The sequence below is a fragment of the Dendropsophus ebraccatus genome, chromosome 14 (genome assembly GCF_027789765.1).
Source record: "Dendropsophus ebraccatus isolate aDenEbr1 chromosome 14, aDenEbr1.pat, whole genome shotgun sequence".
NCBI lineage: Eukaryota > Metazoa > Chordata > Amphibia > Anura > Hylidae > Dendropsophus > Dendropsophus ebraccatus.
Window position 1 is genome coordinate 29668131 of NC_091467.1, and position 9151 is coordinate 29677281.

Below are 9151 nucleotides of genomic sequence, written 5' to 3' on the forward strand. Positions count from 1 at the left end.
ATATTCACAGACAGACCTGTCTCACCCCATAAATAATGTAGGCACAGACAGCGCTACCCCTTTGTTTCCCTGTATAAAGTTTGCAGGCACAGGTAGTGCTGCCTTCCTGTCTCTCCCTTTAAAGGGTCTTTTCCATCTGACAAAGTTATCCCCTATCCACAGAATAGGGGATTCCTGGCTGCATGTGGCGGTCTGACCACTGAGCCCGGTCTATCTCGAAAATGGGGACCCAGACTCCCATTAAAGTGACTCTGTACCCACAATATGAGCCCCCCAAAACAACTTGTACCTTCGAATAGCTGCTTTTAATCCAAAATCTGTCCTGGGTCTGTTTGGCAGGTGATGCAGTTATTGGCCTAAAAAACTACTTTTAAACTTGCAGCCCTGTGTCAAACTGGCGTGGCCTAGATTGTGTATGCATTAGGCTGGCACAAGCTTTCCGTCCCTACTCTCCGCCCTCTTCATCATTAGGAGTGCCCCAGGCAGATTGTCTCCTATTCATTAGCCTTGTAAGCATGGCACATGGGCTGGATCGTTAAGTCTCCGGGGCAGTGTTCACTGCAGAGAAATAGGAAAGATCCTACCAGTGGCTTTCCTAATGATGAGGAGGGTGGGGAGGAGGGACAGAGGGGTGGTGCAAGATTAGGGCACAGATACTCTAGGCCACGGACATTTGGCACAGGGCTGCAAGTTTAAAAGCTATCCGAAGGATGACATGAATATTACAGACTCTCTGTCTCTTATGTAAAAGATGGATGCACAGATAGCTCTGCCTACCTAAATCTACAAAAAGACACACCCATATCATTACATTATTCAGTGATAGACAGTTCTGCCTTTCTATTTCTCCCTATACAATAGGGCACAGACAGTGGCGCCTCCCTCTTACTCTCTCTCTCTTCCTGTCATAGGCAGATAGAACTACCTTCCTATCTCTCTCTGAAAATAATGTAGGCACAGCAAGTGCCATCTTCCGGTTTCTTCCTATAAATGTTATAGGCACAAAAATAACTGCCTCCTTGTCTCTCCCTGTATATAAACTATGATTTTTTAAAAATTATTTTTATTATATGGTAATACAGTTACTTTCTACTAGATTTAGTTTTGCAATCACAGAACGAGTCATAAAACATTGATCAGCGAGGGTCCGAGTACTGGCACCCCCTACTGTTTACATTAAATGGCTGGCTTTGTTCACAGCAGTTCTCGCAAAGCCAGTTCATCTTAATAGAGATTGACTAGCTTCTCAGGAATATTTATCAGCAATTCTTACAGTCAGTGCGAGTGGCACCAACTAAGGCCTATTACTAGACAATAACCCAAGCTTATGTCTAGTGGTGCCCAACAGGCACAAAACTTGAATGCCATTTGAGGACACTTACGAGTTTCACTTCAAATACAGCTGGTAAGAGTTTTTTCTTTTTATAACAGCCGCTACAGTATATTATCCAAGTGCCCAGTGTTACTACCCGCTTAAGCTAAGTGCATTTACCTCCCGCCAGTACCTTGAAACTCTCAGCAAAATATCCATATTAAGTGCCATAAACGCATTCGGTATGTAAGCCTGTAAACCTGGTCACTCGCTCGGTGCTTTAATCTTTTTCTCGAAAATGTAAGTTACTTTAACTGTTCATTTTAAAGAGATGCTAGAAACTTCCACTAAGGTATTTAATAGAGGAGAGGAACATATTTCATCAAGAGGTTTCTGAACAAAAGGTCATGCACTGAAGATAGAGGGTGGCATATACGCCTGGATGTAGCGGCTTATTGAAAGGGTAAATTGAACGGAATATGTTCCTACCAGAAGTATTAGCGGATGAAACAGGATTAGAAGTCGGCACAATTAAGGCAGGATCATTGTATTCTCTCTGTAACAATACACTTATATTGTAATGGATGGAATGAGATTCATTTATGAGTATAAAAAATGGAACCCTATCACCATTATTTAAGGGGAATGTCCCCTACCATCTATCATGGTGTTCTAAGTCATTTGTCATCACAGGGACCATCTACGTCAGTGATGCCTAACCTTGAAACTCCAGCTGTGGCAAAACTACAATTCCCATCATGCCTGAACAACCAAAGATATGGATTTGGCCCCCCAGGTATGATGGGAATTGTAGTCTTGAAACAGCTGGTGTGTCAAGGTTAGCCATCACTGATCTACATCAAGGAGTCTTCCTAAGGTTATGGGTTCCACACCTTCAGCCCTAGTGCTGGGCCTTTCCCGTCATACATTTGAAGAAGGACCATCCAAGAAGATGTGCACCTTCAGCCCTAGTGCTGGACCTTTCCCGTCATACATTTGAAAAAGGACCAGCCAAGAAGATGTGCACCTTCAGCCCTAGTGCTGAGCCTTTCCTGTCATACATTTGAAGAAGGACCAGCCAAGAAGATGTGCACCTTCAGCCCTAGTGCAGGGCCTTTCCCGTCATACATTTGAAGAAGGACCAGCCAAGAAGATGTGGAACCAATAACCTTAGGAAAACTCCTTGATGTAGATAGTAGTCCCTGTGATGGCAAAGGAATCAGAACACCAAGTGGTCTACACAGAACCCATAGTATCGTCAAGGTGAAAACTTTTGAATGTGGATTTAACTAAATAATTGACAGAATGGGATAGGCCACTAGTAGCTGGTGCCAGAATACCAGGTACTCTACATGATCTCTTTTCTTAGCAAACACTTTGGCTCTGGTGGAAAGAGCAACACAGAAATTCAATTTGACCTGGAGACTACCTCTTTAAGAATCCAATGGAAGATTTTGAGAAGTCCATTTATGCAATAGCTGATTCCCTCATACAACTATACAGTGGCGTAGCCACCGTGGTCGCGGGGGTCGCCGCCGCGACCGGCCCCGCCACAAGGGGAGCCCGCGGGGCCCCCCGATCAATCACTCTTGTGACCGCAAGCATTGTTTTGCTTGCGGTCACAAGAGTCTGGCTCCGTCTTTCCCACGGCTGCTGCGCGGCTGCCGGGGGTGTCGCGTCTTACCCCCGGCAGCGCGCGCATCCCAGAACTCCCTGCGCGCCTTGGGCCCTGACTTCCGGTTTCCGGCGCGCAGGGAGTTCTGGGATGCGCGCGCTGCCGGGGATAAGACGCGACACCCCCGGCAGCCGCGCAGCAGCCTGGGACAGACCGAAGGCGAAGGAGTGATGATCAACGTGGGAGCGCGATGTCAGGTGAGTTAAGTTTTGTTTTTTTTATCAGCCTGTACGTGTGGGGGGAAAGCAGGGGGCCATCTATGAGGGTGGGGGGAAAGGAGGGGGCCATCTATGAGGGTGGGGGGAAAGGAGGGGGCCATCTATGAGGGTGGGGGGAAAGGAGGGGGCCATCTATGAGGGTGGGGGGAAAGAGGGGGCCATCTATGAGGGTGGGGGGAAAGAGGGGGCCATCTATGAGGGTGGGGGGAAAGGAGGGGGGCATCTATGAGGGTGGGGGGAAAGGAGGGGGGCATCTATGAGGGTGGGGGGAAGGAGGGGGCCATCTATGAGGGTGGGGGGAAAGGAGGGGGCCATCTATGAGGGTGGGGGGGGAAGGAGGGGGGCATCTATGAGGGTGGGGAGAAAGGAGGGGGGCATCTATGAGGGTGGGGGGAAAGGAGGGGGCCATCTATGAGGGTGGGGGGAAAGGAGGGGGCCATCTATGAGGGTGGGGGAAAGGAGGGGGCCATCTATGAGGGTGGGGGAAAGGAGGGGGCCATCTATGAGGGTGGGGGAAAGGAGGGGGCCATCTATGAGGGTGGGGGAAAGGAGGGGGGCATCTATGAGGGTGGGGGGAAAGAGGGGGCCATCTATGAGGGTGGGGGGAAAGGAGGGGGCCATCTATGAGGGTGGGGGGAAGGAGGGGGCCATTTATGAGGGTGGGGGGAAAGAGGGGGGCCATCTATGAGGGTGGGGGGAAGGAGGGGGCCATCTATGAGGGTGGGGGGAAGGAGGGGGCCATCTATGAGGGTGGGGGGAAAGAGGAGCCATCTATGAGGGTGGGGGGAAAGAGGGGCCATCTATGAGGGTGGGGGGAAAGAGGGGGGCCATCTATGAGGGTGGGGGGAAAGAGGGGGGCCATCTATGAGGGTGGGGGGGAAGGGGACCATCTATAAGGGAGGGGGGGGAAGGGGACCATCTATAAGGGAGGGGGGGAAGGGGACCATCTATAAGGGAGGGGGGGGGAAGGGGACCATCTATAAGGGAGGGGGGGGAAGGGGACCATCTATAAGGGAGGGGGGGAAGGGGACCATCTATAAGGGAGGGGGGGAAGGGGACCATCTATAAGGGAGGGGGGGAAGGGGACCATCTATAAGGGAGGGGGGGGGAAGGGGACCATCTATAAGGGAGGGGGGGAAGGGGACCATCTATAAGGGAGGGGGGGAAGGGGACCATCTATAAGGGAGGGTGAGGAGAGAGGGGGCCATCTATAAGGGAGGGGGTAGAGGGGGCCATCTATAAGGGAGGGGGTAGAGGGGGCCATCTATAAGGGAGGGGGTAGAGGGGGCCATCTATAAGGGAGGGGGTAGAGGGGGCCATCTATTTGGGGGGGGCAACATAGGGGGAGAGGGAATACACAGAGGGGGGCATATATTATTAGGAGGTCACATAGAGTCAGGGCTACCCACTAAATGAGGGTGTAAAGGGGACAGTACAGATGTGCAGTGTGTAGAGAGATGGAGATGGTGCCAGTGTGAGGAGCCTAATATGTCTGTCTGGCAGATTCTGTGGATTCGTGGCTCGGAGAAGTTCTCATAACGGCCCAGGGCAGATGGAGAAGATGAAAAGGAAAGAACTCCGATCAGAAAAGACGTCTCCTGTGAGTCACCTGATATAACTGCACAGTAATGTATATGGTGTATAGAGCCTGTGTAGAGCTGGGGCCACCTCTATATGACTGGATGAGGTGATTTAGTATACTGGATTTGGTCAGTAACAATATGGTGGTGATGGTAGTGGTGTGGCGGTAATGTTTCCTCCCTATATACTGGTATTACTGGTAATATTGGTCTCAGTATACAGGATTTGGTCGGTAACAGTATGGCGGTAATAGGTAATATCTGTCTTGGTGTGTGTGTGTGTGTGTGTGTGTGTGTGTGTGTGTATATATATATATATATATATATATATATATATATATATACATACAGTGGTACCTTGGTTTAAGAGTAACTTCGTTTAAGAGCGTTTTGGTTTAAGAGCTCACAGTTTTTCAAAATTGTGACTTGGTTTAAGAACATTGCTTTGGTTTAAGAACTTCCTGTATTGGGTGGGAGCACGAGTGGAGAAGGGGCATGGCCTGCATAGCGGGGTCTACAGCACTGTACTCTAAACACCTTCCAAATCATAGCAGATCCCCTTCAGGCTGGGGCTTACATCAGGGGACAGGACTGTGGGGGGGGGGGGGGTAATCTCTCCATAGCTGTAATCCTTCTCTCCCCGGACAGAGAGCGCTGCATGTATGTGCCCACATCTGCCCTGCTCATTCCTTCATGCTCCCTGCAGTCTCTGTCAGCCCTTGTGTTTCCCATCCTCTCCATTACTGGACAGTACAGAATAATAAATATATTTGGGGTGTGGAACCAATTGTCTGCATTTACATGATTTCTTATAGGAAAATTTGCTTTGGTTTAAGAGTGGATTTGGATTACAAGCACGGTCCTGGAACGAATTATGCTCATAATCCAAGGCACCACTGTGTGTGTATATATATATATATATATATATATATATATATATATATATATATATACATACACACACACACACACAACAATAGCATCACTTGGTCGTGAAAGGAGGGGGGGGGGGGTCCCAAGTTGGCCTCTCGCACCAGGGCCCAGGAGACATTAGCTACGCCCCTGCAACTATAGGTGGCACAGAAGCATGGTGGTTACAGTCACTTTAAATGATACGAGGGGCTGGGGTTTCTCTCCGATTTGGCGGATTAATACTGATGAACAGATTGACAATTGTAAAATGACAACACAACTTTGTTTACTTCACCAATCTCCTATGGAGGCCTGAATGTTTGAACTTACCACAAGGTCGGGCTACAGCCAAGATGGCTGATGGCTTTTGCTTGAACTGTCTATGCAACTATGAGTGCTTAGAAGGCTACCCTCACCACAGTTTTCCCTGTTTAGGTATATTTTAGAGATATTCCACTGAGTAATTAGGATCAGGTTGAGGAAAAAGGATGTACTCACTTTTCCCTGATCCCTTGCTGCCTCCATTCTAACGGTGCTGGTCCCGCTGCTCAGAACTTCTTAGTGTCATGTTGGTTTAGAGCCACTTCTATGGTTCTCAGCCCTAAGTAACTTAGCTTCCAGGCTCCCATTCACCACTGCCTCCTTAATACCCACAAGCTGTCTATCTTCTTCCAGTGATGTCTCCATTGTGCTTGCTCTCAGTCACAATCTACTTGGATCTATGGGTCTCAATGCTAGCATACACCAGCCCTTACCACAGCTGCTTCTCTGGACTTTGAGATCTCTCAGGTTCACTTTCATTTCATGTCTCGCTCCCTCATCCAACCAGTTTGCCCATAAGTGGTTGTCTTAGACCTAGACCTCCATTTCCTCTACTTACCTTGGGGCTCTCTATGGACACACTCATTCCCTGGCTCCAGAACTCATTACTGCACCAGTTTCATCACAGTGTTTCAGCTCTCTGTCTTGTAAACACATCTGTACGGGGCGCCTGATACAACCGCACTGGCTGGTGAGATCAAAGGCAAACAGCCTGGACTGCGACTGTCAGGACAGGCTAGGAGTTGTAGTCTCCCAAAGGCTTAGGAGTCTCATTTTGGAGACCTGTGATCTAAGGTAAAGGGCTTGTGAACATGACAGATGCCCTTTAAATAATAAAGTTCTTCCATCGATGATGGCAGGGGGAATCTCTGGGGAGTTTTTAGTAACTGATCAGATGTCAGATCACATTAAAATCACAGTTTTTTTGTTTTGGAATTATAACAGTTTCTATTGGGAAGCCGAGCGCTATGGGAAAAGTAGGGAAGACGCCAGAGCTGCTGCTCACACCATGTAACCCTAGCAATGCCATTGGTAACAACATGCAGTGAACTCTATGGAGCTGGTCGTTCAGGGCTTGACCTTTGGTGACAATGATAATAATCTGATTCCTGGAATTCTTTCTGAGAAAAGTGCTGTCTTAAAGTGACCATGGATGGTGGAGGCTTTCTGTATGGGAGCAGATCAGTAAAAATAACATTGCTTCATGATGGAGAAATCCGTTCCCTAGAAAGTAAAGAAATAAAATCTGTGACCCATATGTGGGTATTAGGATGCCAGAAGTCATGTCTTACCAGGCTCCTCCGGAGTAGACACTGAAGGAGATCACATAGAAAAATCTGCAGTACAAGGAGCGCTTCCAACCACCCCTCAGTGCTATCATGTCCGTCGTGCTACTAGACTGTATTTCTCTAACTGTTGCAAGACTATACCTCCCGTCATCATGCATGACAGCCATAGGGCACTGGTTCCCGTCCCGTGGCTCTCTAGCTGTTACAAAATTATAACCTTCATCATGCATGACAGCCATGGGTATTATTCCCCAACCTGTGGAACTCCAGATGTTGCAAAACTACAACTCTCATTATGCCATGACAGCCATAGGGCAGTGTTCCACTGGAGAGCCACATGTTGGTGACCACTGTCTTACTGTAATGCTGTCAGGGCATGATGGGAGTTGTAGTTCTTTAAAAGCCACAAGATGGGGAAGACTGCTATATGGCTGTCAGAGCATGATGGGAGTTGAAGCTTTGCAACAACCAGACAGCCACTGGTTGAAGAACCAAGGACAAGGACACAATGGGAGTTGTAGTTTTGCAACAGGTTAGAAAACACTGCTTTGCAGCTGTTGGAGAATGATGAGAGCTGTAGTTTTGCTTCAGCTGATGAGCGACAGGATGGATTACATTGCCCTAGATGCTACTAATAACAAAAAATAATTGCAACAGAAGTACAGTGTTGATCATAGGATTTACTCGCCTTATGAATGTTGAAGACACCGGCTTATTCTTTGACCGGCTGTGACATCCTCGCACCCTCATCATCTTTTCGCACGTAATACTATTTGCTCAACCGTCCCTATAGTATCGTATTCTACGCTGTGTGGATTTGCTGCCCTCAAGTGTCATTCTACTGTTATTACCACCGGTCGGTAAAACCCTATTACAACTCCATATGTTTCTTGCCCCCAGAGGCAATCTAGAACTATCCCATGATCCTCATGCCTGGCGGCTAAATCCAGAATGCAAGGTGACAATTTCATTTTGCGCAAGATCATTGAAAGGGACCTCACCATACGTATCCATATTTGCAAACTGCCTCCCCATTGCTTTCCAATGACAGTCATCGCGGCTAGTGTGTTTGTCTAGAGGCAATGTTCTGGAGCTAATTAAATGTGTGAATAGGAAATCTAGAGAGACTATAGCCTTGACACGGCTTCACTGGTAGCTAAAAACAAATCTGTTTAGTATGCAATCTGGAAGCCGAGTGGAATAAATTCGAGATATTAGCATATGAGGCTTGTGAAAAACACAAAATTGAACCCAAAATTCACTCTGAAAATATTTGTACAACAACAGAAGCAGCGATAAAAAAAAAAAATTACCTGGGGGAGGGGGGGGTCTGGAGATAAATAAAGCCTTTGGCTCCAGATGGATGGGAGCTGTGGGGGCTGAGGGAGAGGTTTGGTGCGAGATATTATTCAGAATTCGTCTGCCAAATCTTCTCTCTCAGAGGATGAGAGAACAGCAGATGTTATATTGTTATTCAAAGAGTTGGATTTAGAAGCGATGCGGTTACAGATCTGACAACATCAGTGGAATACAGAGAATTTATTTCATCCCCGAGGTGGCTGCAGGAATGAGTCTGAATGTATTAATTACATTCCTGAATTTCACCCAGGAGGTGGATATTTCCGCACAGTGCACAGGTCTAGGGTTCAGCACTGAGGTTGTTGGTGGTGTTGGTGGAGATGGTAAGCTTCATGACTGGCAGTCTTCAAGACTGTGACTAGGTTCGATCTAGCCAAGGAACTTTACGTGGATCCTCAGTTCAACTTTATTCTTATTGATCTCAATAATGTTTTTAGATGTATGATTGATGTTCTTAATATTCCCCAGGATGGAGCGCATACTTT